This window comes from Sus scrofa, chromosome 1 (assembly GCF_054392235.1).
Source record: "Sus scrofa isolate SSC_HxYL_T2T_F1_AM1 chromosome 1, Sscrofa_HxYL_maternal_Yorkshire_Landrace_v2.0, whole genome shotgun sequence".
Classification (NCBI taxonomy): domain Eukaryota; kingdom Metazoa; phylum Chordata; class Mammalia; order Artiodactyla; family Suidae; genus Sus; species Sus scrofa.
Window position 1 is genome coordinate 205,937,914 of NC_139383.1, and position 24,808 is coordinate 205,962,721.

The 24,808-nt window shown below is 34.4% G+C and overlaps 1 protein-coding gene across 4 annotated transcripts in view; it reads left to right on the top strand.

Annotated features, from left to right (window-relative positions):
- Positions 1-24,808, top strand: part of KCNH5 (potassium voltage-gated channel subfamily H member 5) — a 293,800-nt gene that overhangs the window by 168,527 nt on the left and 100,465 nt on the right. The gene's annotated exons all lie outside the window — the stretch shown is intronic.

A 24,808-nucleotide genomic window follows, 5' to 3' on the forward strand; every position in this document is an offset into this window, starting at 1 on the left:
AAGATGTGTGGTTTCTTGCCATCTGGCCTGTGTTCCTCTTTCTCTGCTCATACCTAGCCATCTGTCTGCTGTATCATGGTGGACCGTCAGAGTTATTTTAGGAGACTGTATATAAATCTGATGAGGATGCAGGGCTTTGAAAGTAGCCTGAAATTTGAATCTAGGCTTCATTGCTCACTAGCAATGCATTTTATTGAATCCTTAATGGTGTTTCTATGCAATGTCAACTCAACTGATTGAAAAGTGACAAATCTAGATAAATTTAACTCTTACAAAATGGCTATAGTTTTGTAACATTTCTTCCCTCTCTGTTTCAATGAAAGGAAGGACTGAGCCACATAGCAGTCTGGCTGGCTGTTGTGGAACCCTGTTAGTTCTAAGTTCAGCTTGTCAACAATCATATATCCATCTTCTAAAAATAGGTCCATGTTTCTTAGATGTTATCAAATGGACAAATACTACACTAAATTTATAAAGGCTTTTTGTTATTTAAAAAAGAAGAACCAAGTGAAAATTGGGCACTTGATAAAATTATCACTAATATTGATGAAATTCTTCACAATCCTCTCATCTCTACTTGCCTAAAACCCACTTTCTTTTGTCTCTTGCTCTTGTTTTCAAGAACATTTACATGTCATCATTTTAATATCATTCTAAAAACTTATGGTTGTGTGTGCTTTCTGGACTCTAGTTGGTACTAAATAATTTTTTTGTTTGTTTTGGAATGAGAATCTCCTTCTGGCTGTAGAATGCCACTGTATCCTAACTGGTGTGCCCAAAGAGATAGTTTCTCATTGTGCCAGCAATGAAGATAAGACCCCACATTCCACTTTTTTACATTGTGAAAGAAACTATAAAAATTTAGTATTGGGTTTTTTTTTAAAGTTTTCCTTTTGAGATTTTTTTCCCTTTAGTTTTGGGAATTTGGATTGTATGTGTAAATACCTGAGTGTGCATGTATGCACATTTCTAAAAAGGATTATATAATTGCAGTATTAATTCTAGTGCCCTAATGTTTTCCACAGAAAACATAATTACATGTCAAATGATCTCCTAATAAAGAAACAGTTGCAATATCCTTGATTGTGAAAGCATGAATAGGAGTTGAGATGAAATGTTTAGTTCAGTGTTTCTCACATAAAATCACCACCAAAACAAACCTTTACTGAATATAAATCTAACCGATACATTTCTGGTAGAAAAAAATTTTCAAATGCAGCTTGCTGTAAAGCATCTATGTAATAAACACATTACTTAGTATGCAGAATGAAATGTTCTTTAATAAAAATATTCATATGTTGCAGAAAGTAAATACAAAGTCCTCCCCTGGCTTTGTGAATTTAAAAATATGTATTATATTATGATTATCATATTATTAAAAGACATGAATGACATCTGCTTTTTTGTGTGTGTGTGTGTGTTTCTGTGGCTGCATCTGTGGCATATGGAGGTTCTCAGGCTAGGGGTCTAATCAGAGCTGTAGCTGCTGGTCTATGCCACAGCCATCGCAATACCAGATCTGAGCCATGTCTGTGACCTACGCCACAGGTCATGGCAATGCTAGATCCTTAACCCACTGAGCAAGGCCAGGGATTGAACCTCTTCTGATAAACATATTCCATCCATCTTTTTTTGTATTTACTGTGTCTGTGGCCATTAAAAATTTTCAAACTATCTGTGTCTTTATGTTAAAAGTACACATCTTATATCTGGGTCTTATACATTTATCTAATCTGACTTTCCTTGCCTTTTAATTAGAATTTTTGGACTATTTATTTTAATGTATTGTCACTGTGGATGGGCTTATGTTTACTATTTATTATTTGTTTTTGTTTTTCTCCTCTTTTCTGTCTTGATATTTAGTGAATATTTTTCAACATTCAATTTATTGCCTCTATTGGTTTATTAGCTAAACCTCTTTGTTATAATTTAATATGTTCAATGATTTACAATATATAACTTTAACTTATCATATTTTACCTTCACACATAACATTGCGCATATAATGTAAGAACGTTACAACAAGGTATATTTATATCTTAGCACTATTCTTGTGTTATGGCTCTAATATACTTTACTTTTAAATATGTTGTGACCTCTACAATATATTACTGTTTTATTTTAAATTGTCAATTTCCTCTTAAGTAAATTTTAAAATGGGAAAGTGTCTTTTGTATTTACCCATATATTTATTCTTTCCAGTGTTCTCCACTTTTTTTTTTTTTTTTTTTTTTTTGTCTTTTTGTCTTTTTTGTTGTTGTTGTTGTTGTTGCTATTTCTTGGGCCGCTCCCGCGGCATATGGAGGTTCCCAGGCTAGGGGTCGAATCGGAGCTGTAGCCACCGGCCTACGCCAGAGCCACAGCAACGCAGGATCCGAGCCGCGTCTGCAACCTACACCACAGCTCACGGCAATGCCGGATCGTTAACCCACTGAGCAAGGGCAGGGATCGAACCCGCAACCTCATGGTTCCTAGTCGGATTCGTTAACCACTGCGCCACGACGGGAACTCCAGTGTTCTCCACTTTTTAAATGCATGTCTGACTTTTCATCTGCAGTTATTTTCCATCAGCTTTATTATTCCATCCCATTATTTCTTGTAATGCAAGTTTTCTAGTGATGAATTCCCCAGTTTTTATTTTCATGAAGATATTTTTGTCTTTATTTTTAAGAGTATTTTCATGGGATATAGGAATTATGGGTGAACAGATTTTTTCTTTCAGCCGTGGTTTGCAATTTGATTATTATGTGCTTTTTCTCTAATATTTTATGTTGCTTGGGGTTTATTGAGTTTCTTCTGTCTATAGTGTTTGAATTTTCATAAAATTTGGGGAACATTTCATCTCTTTTCTTAAATATATTTATCCATCTTCATTGTGTTTCTGGGGATCTAATGACATGTATGTTAAAATATTTGATATTATGTCACTGGTTACTAATGTTCTGTTAATACTTTTAGGTCTTTCATTTCTTCCTGTAGTTTGAATAGTTTTAATTGCTATGTCTTATCTTACTGATCCTTTCTCGTGAAAGTGTCTAATCTGCTGGAAATCCTACATTTTGCATTCTAGATTTTGTGTATTCCAATTATAGAAGTTTCATGTTGTCATTTTTATATTTTACCTTTCCTCCCACTTTATGCTCATATTTTATATTTAAATAAGTATTTAAACTTAAGCATATTTATAAAAGCAATTTTAAATTTCTTGTGTGTTAACTCTATCATCTCTTAATTCTTGATCTGTTTATATTGACTTATCTTTTTCCTGTCTATGGGTCACGTTTTCTTCTTCACATATTTAATAATTTTTAGAAAGATGTTGGACATTGTCAATGTTGTATTTTTTATTGGGTTTTATTATCTTCTCTTAAAGTGTTTTGAATAATATTTTGATATATATAGTTCAGTAACTTACAGATAACTGTCATCTTTGTTTTTAAAAGATTTGTGAGATGAGTCTGAAATATACTTTATTCTTTTACTAGATTAACCGTACTCCTAAGCCATGACTCTTTGGGGTTCCCTGGTGAATGTTCCATATATTCAATGAAGTGTCTTCATTCATTGAATATGTTGGTTGGAAGGTAAATCTATAAAAACACTTCATGATATCTGGATTCAGCTTAAAGACCCATAAGATATTTTTGTTTATTCTCTAGGTGTTTCTCCCTAACCATACATGGTGAAGTATTCAGGGAAAGCGTCTAGGGGACCATGTGTAGATCTCTAGAGATCTTTCCTTTGCTTACCGCATTCATTTATGATATTTGGTCACAAAATTTTTAGCTTTCTTAGCCTTTCCCAGATTCTGATCTCAGTCTCATCAACTCAGCCTGATCAGCCTCATCAACTTTAATTCTCTTTTCTCTTTGCTTCCCTCCACTCTACTCAGTGGTTTCCAGAAAGATCATGAACAGTAATTGGGCTCATTTTACTTATTTCCATCCCTCAGGGTGTAGATATATTCTGTGTGCTGCACAACTTCTAAAAATAGTTGTTTCATATATTTTGTTCTATTTTCTCATTATTATGATGGGGGGGTATTATGTCTATTATCAACTACTACGTGACGGTTGGAAGAATAAGTCCAGGTTTCATTTTAATATTCCCTAAAACATATATACCATAATTTCAACTTGTTCAGGTATGAACTTAAAAACAAGAAGAATCACAAAAATAAACTATTCTAATCTTACTTAGCCTTCTTAGCTTTTCATCTGGTGATACTTTTAAGAGAAGATTTTATACTTTGTCATCTTATGGTTATTTGCTTTATAAAGTTTTTTAAAACAATAGTTTACTATTTAAGAATAGTGCATACAGAATCCAAAATACATTTAAGATACCAAGCAAATCTTTCTAAACTTTTGGAATTTGGGATTTTGCTGATCGCCTACAGTCATGTTCTTGTCATGAAAATGCTTAGGAAGTATTTTTCTGGCTTCCAAGATCTTTATATATGCCAAGATAATATTGAAGTAAGATTTAAATTTTCTCATATAATGATGTAAAAAGAGCTGACAAAATTTTACTGCTTCTTATTTTAGAACTATAGCTTACTTTTCTTGAGTGTTCATATGTGACAATCTCTGTGCAAAACATTTCATATGAGTCATATTACATACTTCCCTCACCAAACCATAAAGGCAAGGAGTATTATTATTGTTGTCATTATTAATTTTTTCACTGAGGAAACATAAACTCAGAAAAATTAAGTAACTTCTACAAGGTTATAAATTAGTACATGGCATTTTGGGGAATTGAATCCAAGTTCACGTGCAGAAATCCCACGCTCTTAATTTTACTAGCCATTTAAAAGGAAAGAAGTATGTTTATACACAAGGTGCTCAGTTACTTTTATGAGTTTCTTTGTGAAGTTCAAATCTTCTGTGCTAGCAAACATACAAATATAGTCTCCAGAAAAAACAGACGAACAAACAAACAAACAAAAAGCTCATGTCTTCAGAAATAAAGTTCTAAGAGACAAACTTTAGTCTGTGCTCTATTTCTTCTTCTGTGGAAGGATTTTTTTTTTTTTTAGTTTGTTTTAAATATAAATTATTCTCATCATTATGCTTAAGAGTTCATTATGATTAAGAGTTTCCATTGTTGCTCAGTAGTAATGATACCGACTAGGATCCATGAGGATGCAGGTTTGATCTCAGGCCTTGCTCAGTGGGTTAAGGATTTGGAGTTGCCCTGAGCTGTGGTGTAGGTCACAGACAAGGCTCAGATCCCACATTGCTGTGGCTGTGGTGAAGGCGGAAAGCTGTAGCTCTGATTGGACCCCTAGCCTGGGAACCTGCATATGCCACGGGCGAGGCCCTAAAAAGCAAGCAGCAAGCAAATAAACAAACAAAAAAAAAAGTTCATGGGTATTAAACTCCCTAAAATGGGGTTAGAAGCCTGGCTTTATAATTAAAAGTAAAAAGCTAAAACCAGATCAGCCTTTGGAGGATAAACATTCAGTTGACCTATGGATATACAGAAATCACTGTTTGTATCAGAAGCAGGCTAGCGAGCAGACTAGTCTGCTCCACATGGTTTGCAGAGTCTAGGGATGTTCTCATTTCCATCTACTTCTATACTCTGATCCTTTCATTTGTGGAAAAATATCGAGCATTTTTGGCATTTATGATAAATGGGTACAAAATTTTATTATTTTCTTCTACTCCAAATCTCAGAAAAGCATAAATATTTTTTCTTAAGAGCCTCCAAATAATAGTTAATGAAACTCAAAATATTAGGACATTAGACAATCATTCTTCCCAAATGGGATATCTATGATTTGACTTGTTTTTTTTTTTGAGTGCTTAAGGATCTGTGGTATATTGATATATGCTTGAATCTCTGATTTGTGTATGGTTGTCATTAGCAGATAAATCATACACATTTGCCTAATGATTAAGACAGTTAAAAAAGGCTCTTATTTCATTCATAAAGAGCCGCATTATAGGCCTGTAAATCCTAACAATATGAAGAGCTCTGTGATCCACATCCACCCTGAAGTTTTAAATAACGGGTAAAAACTGGTTACCATTAAGCAACTGAGTTTTTTGGTTCTTTTGTTCCCCTAGAGAAAATATTAATATTATTCAGTTCTTACAGTTGGAACATGATCTTTGGCAAGGATATTGATCAAAAGGCTGTTGCAATAATTGAGCCGAGAGATGATAAGTCCCTAAACCAGGCAGTGGTAGCATTGTTGGGGAGGAAAGAAACATCTCACCTATAAATGTGGAGTGGCATCCAATCTCATATTTGTTAGTAGGATTAAAGGGGATCGTGAAAGCTCATGTAAACTGTGAAAGCCAGGACATCTTAGATGGCATATGTCTTCTTCTTCATAGTGTTAATGGCAGCTGTCAGCCTCACTCACCCGGCCTTTTCATGTAAATGTTCAGTTTTAACTACTTTCAGGTTATATACTACCTGACAGGAGCCCTGAAGATCTTTTTCATCACATCCTTATTATACTTGACATTTCTGCCACAGTGATGTGACCAGTAGAATGAACTTGGTATGCCTTTATTTCATACATGTCAGACTTGGCAGTAAAGATTTATTGAAAAGGTGAACATTTGGTACCCCAGTGTTATTAGAAAAGAATAAAACTGAGGCCTATCTATCAAGATGGTGGAGGAATAAGACATGGCACTCACTTTGCCAGATCTAAAAGAAAAAAAAAAACCTATTGTAAAAGTGATGATAAACACAAGGAACAGCAAAAGGACAAACATGAAGATGTTAAAAAAAGACTTCAAAATGATAAAATGTGGGGAAGGAAAGTAAAAATCTAGACTCTTTTTTTTAAAAGTATGTTTGGGCATATATGACTATCAGGCTAAAGCAATCATTTATAGGAAGGAGTTAACATACTTGAAAAACAGGGCAACCACAAATCAAAACCAAACATTACATTCACAAAAAAATAAAAGGACACAAACATAAAATAAAAGGAAACAACCAACCAAAAAAAGAAAGCAACAAAGGAGAAACATAGGCTAAACTGTAAAACAAGGTTTAAAATGGCAATAAATACATATTTATCAATAATTACCTTAAATGTCAATGGACTGAATGCTTCAATCAAAAGACACAGAGTGGCAGATTGGATAAAAAAACAAGAACCTACGATCTGCTGTCTACAAGAGACTACCTTAGGGCAAAGGACACTTAAAAATTGAAAGCAAAGGGATGGAAAAATGTATTCATGCGAATGGGAAAGACAGGAAAGCAGGAGTTGCAATACTCGTATCAGACAAAATGGGCTTTAAGATGAAGGCCATAAGAGAAATACAAGGCAGGACACTATTTAATGATAAAAGAATCCATTTAAGAACAGGATTTTACAATCGTCAATATATATGCTCCTAACATAGGAGTAACCAGATACATACAGTGAATGCTAATAGACATAAAAGGAGAAATTAGTGAGAATAGAGTAATAGTAGGAGACTTTAAAACCCCACTCACGTTAAGGATCTGGCGTTGCTGTGAGCTGTGGTGTAGGTTGCAGACGCGGCTTGGATCCCGCATTGCTGTGGCTGCGGCATAGGGCAGCGGCTACAGCTCCTATTTGACCCCTAGCCTGGGAACCTCCATATGCCATGGGAGCTGCCCTAGAAAAGGCAAAAAGATGAAAAAAAGAAACCCACTCACATCAATGGACAGATCCTCTAGACAGAAAAGCAATAAGGCAACAGAATCCTAAATGACACGATTGAAAAGTTAGACGTAAATTCACATTTTCAGGACACTACATCCAAAGAAATTAGAATATACATTTTTTAAGAGCACATGGAACATTCTCATGGATTGACCACGTACTGGGGCACAAAACTAACCTTAGCAAATATGAGTATAGAAATTATTTCAAGTATCTTCTCTGACCACAATGGCATGAAAGTAGAAATCAACCACGGGAAAAGGAATGAGGAAAAAACTGACTACATGGCGACTAAACAACATGCTACTAAAAAAAACAATGGGTCAATGAGGAAATCAAAAGGGAGATTAAAAAACACCTTGAGACAAATGATAATGAAAACACAACTATTCAAATTCTATGGGATGCTGCAAAAGCAGTGCTTAGAGGGAAGTTCGTAGTGATATAGGCCTTCCTCAGAAAAGAAGAAAAATCTCAATTCAACAACTTGACCTACCACATAAAAGAATTAGAAAAAGAATAACCAACAAAACCCAAAGTCAGCAGAAGGAAGGAAACCATTAAGATCATAAAGTAAGTTAATAAAATAGAGATTCAAAAAATAATAGAAAAATCAATAAAACTAAGAGCTCATTCTTTGAAGAGGTAAATAAAATTGACAAACCTCTAGCCAGATTCACTGAGGAGAAAAAAAAATCAAATAAGAAATGAAAAAGGAGAAATCACAATGGATACTGCAGAAATACAAAAAAAAAAACATAAGAGAATATTATGAACAATTATATGCCAACAAATTTGACAACCTAGAAGAAATGGACAACTTTCTAGAGACTTACAGTCTGCCAAAACTGAATCAAGAAGAAATAGATCAACTGAACAGACCGATCACTAGAAATGAATATGTTAAAAAACACTCCATATAAATAAAAGTCCAGGACCAGATGGCTTCACAGGTGAATTCAGCCAAACATACAAAGAGAAACTTATACTCATCCTTAAACTTTTTCCAAAAGGTTGAAGAAGAAGGAACTCTCCCAAAGACATTCTATGAAGGTTTCATCACCCTAATACAAAAACCAGACAAATATATTACCAAAAAAAATTATAGGTGAATATCTTTGGTGAATACAGACACAAAAATTCTCAACAAAATTTTAGTCAACCAAATCCAACAACATATAAAAAGATCATACACCATGACCAAGTGGGTTTCATCCCAGGTTCACAAGGATGGTTCAACATATGCAAATCAATCAATGTCATACACCACACTAACAAAAAAAAAAGTAAAAAAAAAACACATGATCTATTGAAATGCAATAGATGCAGAAAAAGCATTTGACAAAAGTCCAACATCCATTCATGATCAAAACTCTTACCAAAGTGGCAATAGTGGGAACATACCTTAACATAATAAAAGCCACTTATGACAAACCCACTGGAGAAAAGCTGAAAGCCTTCCCACTAAAATCTAATACAAGACAACAATGCCCACTCTCATCAGTTTTTTTTTTTGTTTTTTTTTTTTTGTCTTTTTGCCATTTTCTTGGGCCGCTCTCGCGGCATATGGAGGTTCCCAGGCTAGGGGTCGAATCGGAGCTGTAGCCACCAGCCTACGCCAGAGCCACAGCAACGCGGGATCCGAGCCGCGTCTGCAACCTACACCACAGCTCACGGCAACGCCGGATAGTTAACCCACCGAGCAAGGGCAGGGACCGAACCTGCAACCTCATGGTTCCTAGTCGGGTTCGTTAACCACTGAGCCACGACGGGAACTCCCCACTCTCATCAGTTTTATTTAACATAGTATTGGAAGTCCTAGCCACAGCAATCAGACAAACAAAAGAAATAAAAGTTATCCAAATTGGAAGAGAAGAGGTAAAATTGTATGTATGCAGATGATGTTATACTAAATATAGAAAACCCTAAGGACTCCACACAAAAACTGCTTGAACTGATCAACGAATTCAGCAAAGGAGCAGGATACATGATTAATATTCAGATATTGGTTTCATTTCTGTATACTAATGATGAAATATTTTAAAAAGAATATAAAAATACAACACCTTTTAAAATTGCTTACAAAAAATTTAAATACCTAGGAATAAACCTGACTAAAGAAGTGAAAGAAATATATTCTGAGAACTATAAAACATTAATCAAGGAAATTAAAAAGGATTCAAAGAAATGAAAGGATATTCCATGCTCTTGGATTGGAAGAATTAATGTTGTAAAAATTGCCATACTTCCCAAATCAATATACTGATTCAATGCAATCCCTATCAAATTACCCATGACATTTTTCACAGAATTAGAACAAACAATCCAAAAATTTATATGGAAACCGTAAAAGACCCAGAATTGACAAAGCATTCCTGAGGAACAAAAACCAAGCAGGAGACATAACTCTCCCAGACTTTAGACAATATTACAAAGCCACAGTATTCAAGACAGTGTGGTACTGATACCAAAACAGACATACAGACCAATGGAACAGAATAGAGATCCTGGAAATAAATCCAGATATCTAGGGTCAATTAATTTTTGACAAAGGAGGCAAGAATATAAAATGGGGAAAAAACAGTCTTTTCAGCAATTGGTGCTGGGAAATTTGGATAGCCACATGTAAATTACTGAAACTGGAAACACCCTCACACCATGTACAAAAATAAACTCAAAATGGCTTAAAGACTTAAATGTAAGACAAGACACCATGAAACTTCTATAGATAACATAGGCAAAATATTCTCTGACATCAACTGAACAGATGTTTTCTTAGGTCTCCCAAGGCAACAGAAATAAAAGCGAAAATAAACCAAAAGGATCTAATCAAACTTATAAGCTTTTGCACAGGCAAGCTTGCAACCATAAAAAAACAACAACAACAAACACAAAAAGACAACCTACAGAATGGGAGAAAATTATTTCAAACAACACAACTGACAAGGGCTTAATCTCTCAAATATACAAACAACTTATACCACTCAACAGCAAAAAAACCAACAACCCAAATGAAAAATGGGCAAAAGACCTGAATACACATTTCTCCAAAGAAGATATACAGATGGCCAATGAAAAAATGTTTGACGTCACTAATTATTGCAGAAATTCAAATCAAAACTACAATGAGGTTCCAACTCACACTGGTCACAATGACCGTCATTAACAAATTCACAAATGACGAATGCTGGAAAGGGTGTGGAGAAAAGGGAACCCTCCTGCACTGTTGGTGAGAATGTAAGCTGATACAACCACTATGGAGAACGGTATGGAGGTACCTCAGAAAACTAAATATAATACTACCCAGCAATCCTGCTCTTGAGCACATATCCAGATAAAACTTTCCTTGAAAAAGATACATGCACTGGTATTTTCATTGCAGCACTATTCACAATAGCCAAGACATGGAAACAACTTCAATGTCCATCGACAGATGAATGGATTTAGAAGTGGTATATATACACAATGGAATACTTCTTGGCCATAAAAAAGAACAAAATAATGCCATTTGCAACAACATGGATGGAACTAGAGACTCTCCTACTGAGTGAAGTAAGTCAGAAAGAAAAAGACAAATACCATATGATATCACTTACATCTGGAATCTAATATATGGCACAAATGAACCTTTCCATAGAAAAGAAACTCATGGACAGGAAGCACACACTTGTGGTTGCAATGGGGATGGGGAGGGAATGGGATGGACTAGGAGTTTGGGGGTAATAGATGAAAACTACTGCATTTAGAGTGGATAAGCAATGAGATCCTACTGTATAGCACAGGGAACCATATCTATTGACTTGTGATGGAACATGATGGAGGATAATGTGAGAAAAAGAATTTAAAAAAAGAAAAGAATAAAGCCTAGTCATGAAAGAGATAGAGAAGAAGTTTAGTACTATGTCTTGCACTCTTTTATGGGATATATAGTGTTTTATGTGGTTTACCATCTTGAATATTAGAAAGATGAGGATAATTTTATCGAATCAAGAATTAAAAACCTTTGGAACCTATTAAATTAATGACATTTCTGTTGACCTGACAGGTTTGTATGGGTCCATTCATTATAGGCTGTTAATAAAGTTTTACTTTTTAGCCAGCAACTAATAAATAGCTGAGGGTAGAAAGCTTCAGTAACCAGAATGCTCAAAGTTTCTACAAATCATAATTTCCAGGAATCATACGTGAAGTAATATGTTCTGCTTTTTAGGTTTCCAGATAATGGATTTTTTTCATGTCTTCATATATCACCACATGGATTTGTTCCTCCAACTTGAAGATGATGTGATTTTCTTACATATGACAATCTTTTTGTGATTCCTAATTGAAACATCCAATCTTGTTTAGACACAGGATGAGGTATTATTTTTAAAAGAAGTCAGTGAAGTACCCTATCATATAGAATATATGCTTATAATGCATGCTTAACATTTAATTTATTACTTTAAGCAAAGCATAGTATTTTCCCAGGAAATGCACAATTCATGGAAAATATGTTCTCTTATATGTAATAAATTTATATTTTGCATAGAGATGCTAAAAGTATACAACTAAAAATGATTTACAAAAAGAATTGGGAAGGTACAAAAGAATATAAAGGAAAAAAACATAGACCGAATATTCAGTGTGCCAAGATTTAGCCAATAATCCCCAGGCTCTCTAAGACTGTGAGAATGTAACTAACTGTGTTAAAGTTCACTGACTTGATTTGCTCTCTCTTATTGATTCTTCCTCATGTCTTTTGGTTTATTTTCTAGATCCTCATCATTTCCCTTTTTATAGAGATGATGTCCAAGCTGGTACCTTGTTTGTCTTCAGTCTCTTTCCCACTCCAGTACATCTTATCTAAAATGTTAAAGAGCATGCTTTTTCAAATCCCCTTTTATTCATCAAACACTGACTCAAGAGTCAGTTAGGGAATGACACTTTAAGACCCACAGAGCATAGTGGCAGGGGGATGCATGGAGCCTATTCCTAAAAACCCAACAATCTTGGCTAGAGAAAGCAAGGAACCCTGCCAACTCACACATACTGTTCTTCACCTTGCTCTTTGCCACTGTCTAAATTAGGTTTTGATCAAATTCAAGTTTGGCTTTACTGCTTTTCCTATAGGTAGGTGTTACCCTTCATAACTAGTTCCTTCTCTACATCAATATGTGACACTCTTTGATGTAGTACACCAGTTTTTAGATTTGCTAAAATGGGTTCCTGAGTTGCTGGCCTGCATTAGCATCCTGGGATTATGGTGGCAGTAGTTTTTCATGTGTTGCAATGTCTGCACTTGTTTCTTCCTCTCTACTGCAATGATTATAAAATGGTTTTTTTGTGGAGATCTGCAAAATGTTCATAGGTTTTTAATGAATGAGAAGTGTTCCAAGAACAAACAAATATGAAAAATGGTATCTCTACTGCAAGGCTTCTCAGAGCTTTTGATATGCTAATGTGCATTGTGTTATGCTAATGTGAATTGGGACTCTCCAAGAGGGAGGACTAATATGAAACTTATTTGATCCAGAAACTATTTTTTTTAAGACAAACTTCTGTTATCATCACAGGGAATTACAGTATTCCAAAAGAATACAGTTTGTAACTTTTGGACTTCTCTGGCAAATTCCTTACACCTTGACCAACTCATTTTTCCTTCTCTAGAAAATATTTGTCTCATCTCACTTGTATGTTTTCTTTAAAAAATCACTTTATTTTAAACCTTCAGCATCAGCTGACTGTATTATATAGTCTCAGAAAAAAAAGGTGTTTTCAGCTTCTAGAGCCTTGATTCTATATTTTATGCCTATTCAGATGAATGTTGAAAGGAATTTTGGGAAGAATAATATTCTAGGCTAGGAGGTTATATGATTCCTTTTAGTCTTCACAGCAAGCAGTTTGAGAGAGACAGGCATGAGATAGTCATTCAACTAAACTGATTGTGTAGGCCTTGCTATTTGGGATGGTGGGGCACATAAACAAGGAAGACATAGAATTTCAGATGTTAGTAGAGATCTCATGAATGGACAGAATTCCTCAGAGTGAGCTCTGATGCAGATGATCATCAGAAGCCTGCAGACCTTGTCTCTTGTATCAAGGAAAAGAGCCATAGAAAGAGGAACTGGAATAAAGTTGGAGTCACTCATGGTATGTCTGGTTTACCTGGGACAGACCTCCTTGTCCCTGCTGTCCCAGCACAACTCATAGATTGCCCTCTTTCACTCTCAACATAAGACTGGATACTATAAAATTCTTAGAGGAAAACATGGGCGCAACACTCTTTGACATAAATTGCAGCAATATTTTTTGACCTACCTTCTAGAGCAATGAAAATAAAACCAAAAATAAGTAAATGGAACCTAATTAAACTTAAATTTTTTTGCATAGCAGAAGAAACCACCAAAAAAAAACCCCAAAAAACAAACTAAAAACCCAAAAAGACAATATGTAGAATGTGAGAAAATCTTTGCAAATGAAGCCATCTACAGGGATTAAGCCTCAAAATATATAAACATTACATATAGCTTTATACCCCAAAAAACCATTAAAAATGATGAGAAGATCTAAACAACATTTCTCCAAAGAAGACAGACAGATGGCCAAAAAGCATATGAAAAGATGCTCAACATCACCAATCATTAGAGAAATGAGAATCAAAACTGCAATGAGGTACCACCTCACACTAATCAGAATCGCCATCATCGAAAAGTCGACAAACAATAAGTGCTGGAGTGGGTGTAGAGAAAAGGAAACCCTCCTACACTGCTGGTGGGAATGTGAGCTGGTGCAACCACTATGGAGAATAGTATGGAGGTTCCTTAAAATACTAAATATAGGACTACCATATTATCCAGCAACCTCACTCCTGGGTATATATGGTTTTGAAAACCATAATTCAAAAAGATACCTGCACCCCAATGTTCATCACAGCACTATTTACAGTAGCCAAGACATGGAAGCATCCTAAATGTCCATCAACAGAGGAATGGGTAAAGAAAATATGGCATATGTATACAATGGCATATAATTCAACCATAAAAAGTTTGAAATAATGCCATTTGCAGCAACATGGATGGACCTAGAAATAATCATACTAAGTGAAGTAAGTCAGACAGAGAAAGGCAAATATCATATGGGATCATGAATATGTGGAATCTAATGAAAAATTATACAGAAGAAAAATAGCTTATAAAAGAGAAACAGATTCAAAGATTTTGAAACCAAATTTATGGTTACCAAAAGGGAAACATAGGTGATGGAGGGATAAATTAGGGGGTTGGGACTGACATACACACACTCCTATATGTAAAATATATAGGTAACAAGGACCCATAGTACAGCACAGAGAAGTCTGTTCAATATTGTGTAATAACCTACATGAAAAAAAAATCTGCAAAGGAATGGATATATGCATTTGTATAACTGATTTACTTTGCTATACTCCTGAAGAAAACACAGCTTTGTAAATCAACTATACTCCAATAAAATTTATTTTTTAAAAAGAATTTGTTTGAATGATTAATTGTACAGGCATCTTGGATAAGGGAGAAGACAAGAGCCAGTAGAGGAGCAGTGTGTCCTAAATAAATGTGCAGGAGATAAACATTACTTAAAAGGAAAAGAACAATGAAAATTGCCAAGGGCAATGTTAAGTCAGTGATGATGAAGCTGACTGGAGATTTTAATGTAGAATAGTTTCAGTAGGAAAGTAGGGTCAACAAGTTTAGTTTTGATCTATAGACTCTTCATTTTTGCCAAATGTATTGTAACTTAATGATCAGGCTTCATATTTTGTTGATATTTTGTCAGATTTCTGATACATTGTTTAGAAGATTTTTAAGAAATATGAAATTGATAATCATTCTTTTTTTTTTTTTTAATTTTCCCACTGTACAGCAAGGGGGTCAGGTTATCCTTAGATGTATACATTGCAGTTACAGTTTTTTCCCCCACCCTTTCTTCTGTTGCGACATGAGTATCTAGACATAGTTCTCAATGCTACTCAGCAGGATCTCCTTGTAAATCTATTCTAGGTTGTGTCTGATAAGCCCAAGCTCCCGATCCCTCCCACTCCCTCCCCCTCCCATCAGGCACCACAAGTCTCTTCTCCAAGTCCATGATTTTCTTTTCTGAGGAGATGTTCATTTGTACTGGATATTAGATTCCAATTATAAGTGATATCATATGGTATTTGTCTTTGTCTTTCTGGCTCATTTCACTCAGGATGAGATTCTCTAGTTCCATCCATGTTGCTGCAAATGGCATTATGTCATCCTTTTTTATGGCTGAGTAGTATTCCATTGTGTATATATACCACTTCTTCTGAATCCAATCATCTGTCGATGGACATTTGGATTGTTTCCATGTCCTGGCTATTGTGAACAGTGCTGCAATGAACATGCAGGTGCATGTGTCTCTTTTAAGTAGAGCTTTGTCCGGATAGATGCCCAAGAGTAGGATTGCAGGGTCATATGGAAGTTCTATGTATAGATTTCTAAGGTCTCTCCAAACTGTTCTCCATAGTGGCTGTACCAGTTTACATTCCCACCAGCAGTGCAGGAGGGTTCCCTTTTCTCCACAGCCCCTCCAGCACTTGTTATTTGTGGATTTATTAATGATGGCCATTCTGACTGGTGTGAGGTGGTATCTCATGGTAGTTTTGATTTGCATTTCTCTTATAATCAGCGATGCTGAGCATTTTTTCATGTGTTTGTTGGCCATCTGTATATCTTCTTTGGAGAAATGTCTATTCAGGTCTTTTGCCCATTTTTCCATTGATCGATTGGTTTTTTTTGCTGTTGAGTTGTATAAATTGCTTATATATTCTAGAGATGAAGCCCTTGTCAGTTGCATCATTTGAAACTATTTTCTCCCATTCTGTAAGTTGTCTTTTTGTTTTCTTTTGGGTTTCCTTTGCTGTGCAAAAGCTTTTCAGTTTGATGAGGTCCCATGGGTTTATTTTTGCTCTAGTTTCTATTGCTTTGGGAGACAGACCTGAGAAAATATTCATGATGTTGATGTCAGAGAGTGTTTTGCCTATGTTTTCTTCTAGGAGTTTGATGGTGTCCTGTCGTATATTTAAGTCTTTCAGCCATTTGGAGTTTATTTTTGTGCATGGTGTGAGGGTGTGTTCTAGTTTCATTGCTTTGCATGCAGCTGTCCAGGTTTCCCAGCAATGCTTGCTGAATAGACTTTCCTTTTCCCATTTGATGTTCTTTCCTCTCTTGTCAAAGATTAATTGACCATAGGTGTCAGGGTTTATTTCCGGATTCTCTATTCTGTTCCATTGGTCTGTCTGTCTGTTTTGGTACCAGTACCACACTGTTTTGATGACTGTGGCTTTGTAGTATTTCTTGAAGTCTGGGAGAGTTATGCCTCCTGCTTGGTTTTTGTTTCTCAGGATTGCTTTGGCGATTCTGGGTCTTTTGTGGTTCCATATAAATGTTTGGATTGTTTGTTCTAGTTCTGTGAACAATGTCCTGGGTAATTTGATAGGGAGTGCATTGAATCTGTAGATTGCTTTGGGTAGTATGGCCATTTTTACAATATTGATTTTCCCAATCCAGGAACATGGAATATCTTTCCATTTCTTTACATCTTCTTTGATTTCTTTGATTAAAGTTTTATAGTTCTCAGCATATAGGTCCTTTACCTCCTTGGTCAGGTGTATTCCGAGGCATTTGATTTTGTGAGGTGCAATTTTAAAAGGTATCATATTTTTGTATTCCTTTTCTAATGTTTCATTGCTGGTATACAGAAATGCAACTGACTTCTGAATGTTAATCTTATATCCTGCCACTTTGCTGAATTTATTAATCAGTTCAAGGAGTTTTGGGGTTGAGTCCTTAGGGTTTTCTAGGTATAGTATCATATCATCTGCATACAGTGACAGTTTGATCTCTTGTCTTCCTATATGGATGCCTTTTATTTCTTTTGTTTGTCTAATTGCTGTGGCTAGGACTTCCAAAACTATGTTGAAGAGCAGTGGTGAGAGTGGGCATCCCTGTCTTGTTCCAGATTGGAGTGAGAAGGCTTTCAGTTTTTCCCCATTGGGGATTATATTTGCTGTGGGTTTATCATAAATGGCTTTGATTATATTCAGGAATGTTCCTTCTATACCCACTTTGGCGAGGGTCTTGATCATGAATGGATGTTGAACTTTGTCAAATGCTTTTTCTGCGTCTATTGAGATGATCATATGATTTTTGACCTTTTTTTTGTTAATGTGGTGTATGATGCTGATTGATTTGCGTATGTTGAACCAATGGGATAATCATTCTTGAGCATAGAATTTTACAACCAATTCCTTCAAGTGTTAGTTAAAAACAAAAGTAAGTGTGTAAAATTGTGCATCGCTATATCTCCCATAATACTTTTCATTGTGTTTACACAGTAAGCACTTAGGAAATGTGCACTTGATATGTTAATGCATACTCTGACTATTGGCCCATGCAAAAAAAGGCCTAAATATAATTACAAAATAGCTAAAAGACCTTTTCAAAAGTTTTGACAATGTGTATGCAATTTAATGTCCTCTATGCAGACAGCAACTTTTATCATTCCACCAAACAAGGGACATAGTCTAAATTAGCTGTTATAATTTTTTCATGTTAGTTGGCTGCTTCTGTCAGTAACCTACTTTGTTGAAGAACATTCTAGTTTTTCTTAGGGATTATGAAGGAAATATGTGATACTGGCTCTGCCTGAAAGAGTTTAAGGAACACATTTATTTAAGGGTTATATTGCCTTTCCTTCAATGAATTATTTCCATGCATTATTGGATTTTTTTTACATGGGTACACACACAGCATATGTAAATTCCCAGGTCAGGGAGTGAATCTGAGCCATAGCTGCTACCTATGCCAAGCTGGAGCAATACCTCTGCAGTGACCTGAGCTGCTGCAGTTGGATTCTTAATCCACTGCACCACAGCAAGAATCCCTATAGGAAATTTTAATAGGTAGTAAGATCATTCATGCACCATACAGATAGCTGGAGAGATACATCGTTAGGAAAAAACAGCCTCCCATCCCCTTAGACTGAGAGCATATGCTTAGTGAAATATGTCAGATAGAAAGACAAGTACTATTTGGTATGACTTATCTGTGGAATCTAAAGGAACAAAACAAGTGTATAGAGCAAAGCAAAAACAGACTTACAGATGCAGAAAACAAACCAGTGTTTACCAGTGGGGAGAGGGAAGGGGGGAGGGACACATTAAGGATATAAGATTAAGAGATACAAACTACTACATATAAAATATATAAGCAAAAAGGATGTGTTGTACAGCACAGGGAATTATGCCATTATTTTATAATAAACTTTAATGGAATATAATCTAAATACTAAATCATTACATTATATACCTGAAACTAATATAGTACTGTAAATCTATCTATATGTAAATCTACTATATGTATGTAAATCTACTATACTTCAATAAAAGTAATAATTGAAACTATTTTGATGTAGTCAGTTTTTGCAATAATCATGGGATAAGCTATAAGCTGGTGAAATTTGTCCAATATTTACTATAATTTGATAAATTTTAAAAATGTTCCCTTCTGTGTTCTAATTTATCTTACTAATCGAGAGTAATTCAAATGATTCAATCAAATCATGGTACTATCTGGAATTCCTCCTTCAAAATTCCAGTGTCCTAAGAGAATGTTATGCTATCCACATGAAATAGTTTTTAATATTTAACACTTTAATATAAAGTAATTAATGAGGTTGATTTCTAACAGGATAGTTGGCATTGTTCAAGTACTAGATAGAATGGTGGCATAGATTAAGGGAAGGCTGGGAAAGAGAAAATATCTGGCTCATAAATTATGCCCAAGGGGTGCTTACATATATAGGTCACTGCAAAAGAGCATCCATGGAAACCAGGAGCCACTATGAGCCAGCTGGAAGGAGAATAACAGTATGAAATTGGAGGAATGATGATTAGCTTCTTCATATTGTTATAAGGCCAAATGCAGACATTTCAAGTGTTTTACCAGACTGTATGATACATATATAATCATACATTGATGGGATATTTTCCTTCCATGAACTTAATATCATTATTGAAGGTGGACTTTAGTGAATATAAAAAGAAGTGTAAATGATGGTTGAATCACTTATTTGACTTATTTTATTTTATTTTTGGCCAATTCTGTGGCATATGGAATTTCCCAGGCCAGAGATGGAATCTGAGATGCAGCTGCTACCTATGCCACAGCTATGGCAATGCCAGATCCTTAACCCACTGTGCTGGGCTGGGGTTCAAATTTGTGCCTGAGCAGAGATAATGCTGATTCTTAACCTACAGCACTACAATTGGAACTCCCACTTATTGGCTTTAATGGTCACCAGAAATACATTCTCATATCAATATTTTAAATTGATCAGTCTAAGGCCAAAAATTACTTGCCAAGATTTATAAAAGAAAAATAATTAGGAAAAGTAAATGTTGGCTGTCAACATAAACAGGCACAAGAAATCTAAAAAAAATATTGTCATTAATATGATGAATGGCTGCAACTTGACCTAAGGAGCAAAAAAATGAAGTGACTGGAGAACATAATTTATTAAGAGAACTAGATATCATCATCTTATCTGTTATCTTGAGCAACTCATGAGAGTGGAAGCAGAGTTACAATTAATTAGCTGAACATCAATTTTTGTTTGACTCTGACAACTGTTTAACCATGAGAAATAAGCTATATTTAGTTTATATATTTGGAATGGCTGTAAGTTTATTTAAAGAAAATGATCAGTAGTCTTCTTTCAAAGGATGTCATTTGAGAGAATTAAATATTAATACTTTTCTATAGGAAGTATTGAATACTGGTTGAGATAGGTATTAAATAGTATCATTAGTAATTATTGTAGTGGCTGCATATAATTTGTTTATTGAATTAAGCAATACTTGAAGGAATAGTGAAATATGTGATTAGTGATACAGCATTATTCAATCTTTCAGTCTTTGTCTCTTTTTGAAAATATTAAATCTTCATTCATGACTTTAAATAAAGATGGATACAGAGCTAGGAGGACATGACTTACTTCTGGTCCATATGGTATTAGCTGAGTGACTTGAATGGGTCTGAAAAATTTGCATCTTTTTTTTTTTCTTTTTTTTCTTTTTCTTTTTAACACTGCATTCTCTCAGTGACTGTATTCTCTCAGTAAAGCAGTCATAGACTATGCCTACATTCAAGGTCATGGGATATAGATCCTGTCTGTCAGTGGAAGGGGTGACAGAGAATTTGTAGCCATCTTTAATCTAACATAATTCTCTTTAAAACAGTCTCCTTATGGTGAATAAGGAAAAAATAAGACTTTTTAGATAAAACATTTACTGGTGTTTATGCCAGAATTACCAAGTCTTTAAATGTGGTAAACTTGTAAGATTAGCTTGTCTTAAATTGTCTTAAACTTAAAAGGCTATAGGAGAGCATATAAAAAGAGACATCAAATTTTAACAGATTAGTCTAATTGTTACTAGTAAAGTAGCCAAATTACTTACAAGGCACCCCATTCAGGGGGTAAAATTATATAATAGTCTTCTACAAAATTGTCTAGGCCAAGTATGAACTTTCATGTTTGATAAATGGTAATAGGTAGGTCTTCCCAATTTATTTATTATCTTAATATGATCAAGGAATGTATCACCTTAGCTTCTAAATATTTAATTCTCTCACATGCATTGATAATGCATAGTTCTTCTATGTCTTTGTATCACCAGTAGTGAAACTTTGACTTGAAAAAGGATGTTTCTGAAAAACTGTTTTCTACGATTTTTGGAGTCTGAATTTACTGGAAAAAAATATGAATACCTACTGTGTTCCAGGAACTGGTCTGTGTTCTGGAAATACAGAAGTGAGCGGAAAGGACAAGGCAAAGCCCACACCTGTATTCAATGGATTTTGCATTTCTTTTTTCTTCCCCACCACTGGAATATTTATTTATTTATTTATTTATTTATTTATTTAAAGTATAGTTGATTTTACAATGTTTCTTTGATTTTTGTTGTGCAGCAAAGTGACCCAATCACACACAATTCCCTGTGATATGTAATAGGACCTCATTGTCCATCCATTCCAAATGTAAGAGTTTGCATCAACCAACCCCAAACTCCCCATCCCTCCCACTTCCCACCCTGGGAACCACAAGTCTGCTCACCATGTCTGTGATAGGATGTTTTGTAGACAGGATCATCTGTGCCATATGTTAGATTCCACATAGAAGTGATGTCATATGGTATTTGTCTTTCTCTTTCTGACTTATTTCACTTAATATGAGAACCTCATTTTGCATTTCTAAAGGGAAGATGTGTATAAAAATAAATAAATGTATAATGTGAATTAAAGTAGTGATAAATAATATTAAGAACACAGGCACAGTAAGGGAATAGAGAGTGATACTGAAGGAAGGGGGTATTCTTTCTGCTGTGTGAAAAATTATTTGGTAGCAATTTCCATGATGATGATGATGATGATACATAACATTTTGTGGATGCTTTCTTCCTATTGGACTCTCTTTAAAAATTTCTTTGTAGGAGTTATCTCATTTAGCACAACTCTTTCATAAAGATTCTAGAGTATTTTAAAATTATAAGAGAAGAAATAGAATCCTAGGGAGATTTAGTGACCATACTAGTCTTAAATGTTGAAATGTCTTAAGGAAGAATTGGTTTCTCTTTTTATTTTTATTTTTTTTCAAGATATTAAATTATATCTGAATTTTATTCATTTTAAAATATTCTTTAATTACAGTTGATTTAGAATATTCTGTCCATTTCTGTTGTACAGTAAAGTGACTCAGTTATACATATATATATATACACACACACACATTCTTTTTCTTACATTGTCCTCCATCATATTCCATCACAAGTCATTAGATATAGCTCCCTGTGCTATACAGCAGGATCTCAATGCTTATCCATTCCAAATGTTGTTGTTTGCATCTACTAACCCCAAACTCCCAGTCCATCCCACTTCCTCCCCTTCCCCCTTGGCAACTACAATCTGCTCTCCATGTCCATGAGTTTGTTGCTTTTCTATAGATAGGTTCATTTATGCCATATATTGGATTCCAGATATAAGCAATATCATGTGGTATTTTTATTTCTCTTTCTAACTTACTTCACTTAGTATGAGAATCACCAGTTCCATCTATGTTGCTGCAAATGACATTATTTTGTTCTTGTTTATGGCTGAGTAGTATTCTACTGCATATATGTACCACATTTTCTTAATTCATTTATCTGTTGATGGACACTTAGGTTCTTCCATGTCAAAAGGACAGTCTCTTTAGCAAGTGGTGTAGGGAAAACTGGACAGCTGCAGTGTAAATCAATGAAACTAGAACACACCCTCACACCATGCACAAAAATAAACTCAAAAATGGCTTACAGCCTTAAACATAAGACAAGACACTATAAGATTCCTAGAAGAGAAAATAGGCAAAACATTTCTGATGTCAACTGTAAAAATGTTTTCTTAGGTCAGTCTCCCAAAGCAACAGACATAAAAACTAAAATAAACCAATGGGATCTAATCAAACTTTAAAAGCTTTTGCACAGCAAAGAAAATCATAAAAACAAACAAACAAAAATATAACCTATGGAATAGGAGAAAATAGTTTTAAGTGATGCAGCCAACCAGGGTTTCTCTTTTTAAAGATATACATATATTACATGGATATATACGTGTGATAAAATTTTATAAAATTGTATACTAAAAAATGGCTGCATTAAAAAATTAGTGTAATATGGTGTCTATAGTCCAGTTAATTGTACTGTGCCATCATCAACTTCCTGGTTTTGAAAATTTACTACAATTCTGTAAGATGTAATCATTGAGAGAGCTACATATGGGACATGTGAACTCTCTCCATGGTTTTTATAACGTTTCATAGTAAAAAATTATATATATTTATATGTTTTATATATATGTAATTATATACATATAGTTGTATATGTATATATATGTCATCTTAAATTATGACATTGTTTAATCTTACTCAGTTTAGGACAGCACACTCACATGAAAATTGGGGCAAAAGTGGATATCTTTGTAATATACCAAACATGTCATATCGATTATATTTTTTCATTTATTAATGCTGAAATATTTAAATACATTGGCAGTTTTATGCATATTTTGGTGCTTAAGCTTTTAATATCAGTAGAATGTGTGCATATTTAATGTACCTGAAAGATGAAATGTATGGTAATCTGTTAAACTAAAAGGCAGTAGTAGACACTTTGGCAAATATAGAATATTACAAACATCTTAGGGAGCCAAATGAGTTGAACATGTCAGAATAATAGTTCTGTTATTTGTTGACAACTTAGAATGGCTGGGTACTATTCAAAAACATGACTGTAGCATTATTTTGTTAACCTCTAAAAAGCTCATTATTTAAAAAATATAAATTCTCTTTATTTCCCTTTTCTAGAAATGCAAAATTCGTATTTGCTACCTAATTCTTCTACCATTAGTTTGTTCACATTATTTCTGTGTTTGTCTTTCTTAAAATACCAACAATGACAGGATAGTGTTAAGTGTATGATTACCTCTACTTTTCCTATTTTTTTAAATATAAATATTCAAACATTTAACGACTCAGTTGAGAAATATCAGTACTATATTCTTCCTACTCAGTTTTAACAAAATATCATCTATCTTACAATTGGTTCTACACTGGATCTAAATCCCTAAATAATAGCAAAAAATAAAAAAGAAAAAGAAAAAAAAAACTGCACTGAGTAAATGCCTATAAAATCTTAGCTTCATATTGGGAAACTATTTTTTCTTGTACTCAAAGAGCAATTGCCCCTTAAAAAATAATTTTATAAAAAATAGATTGAGGATCTTAAGTTGCTTCACTAGCTTGATTTTATACTACTTCCATCATATGGGATTTGGTTGATGAAACTGCGGAAATGGGACAGCCCATATGTTTTGTTAGGAGGAGTCATTTTTTTCCAATGCTTGGAGGAATAGAGTGGAAGTGATTATTAACTGATATTCCACTTTTGTGATATGCTCATGGAATGTATGTGGTTACTAAATACTGTGTTTACTAAATGTTAAGGGGGATGAAATATTGACCTCTTTTCAAAAGATCCTACTGTTGACAAAGGTATAAAACCAA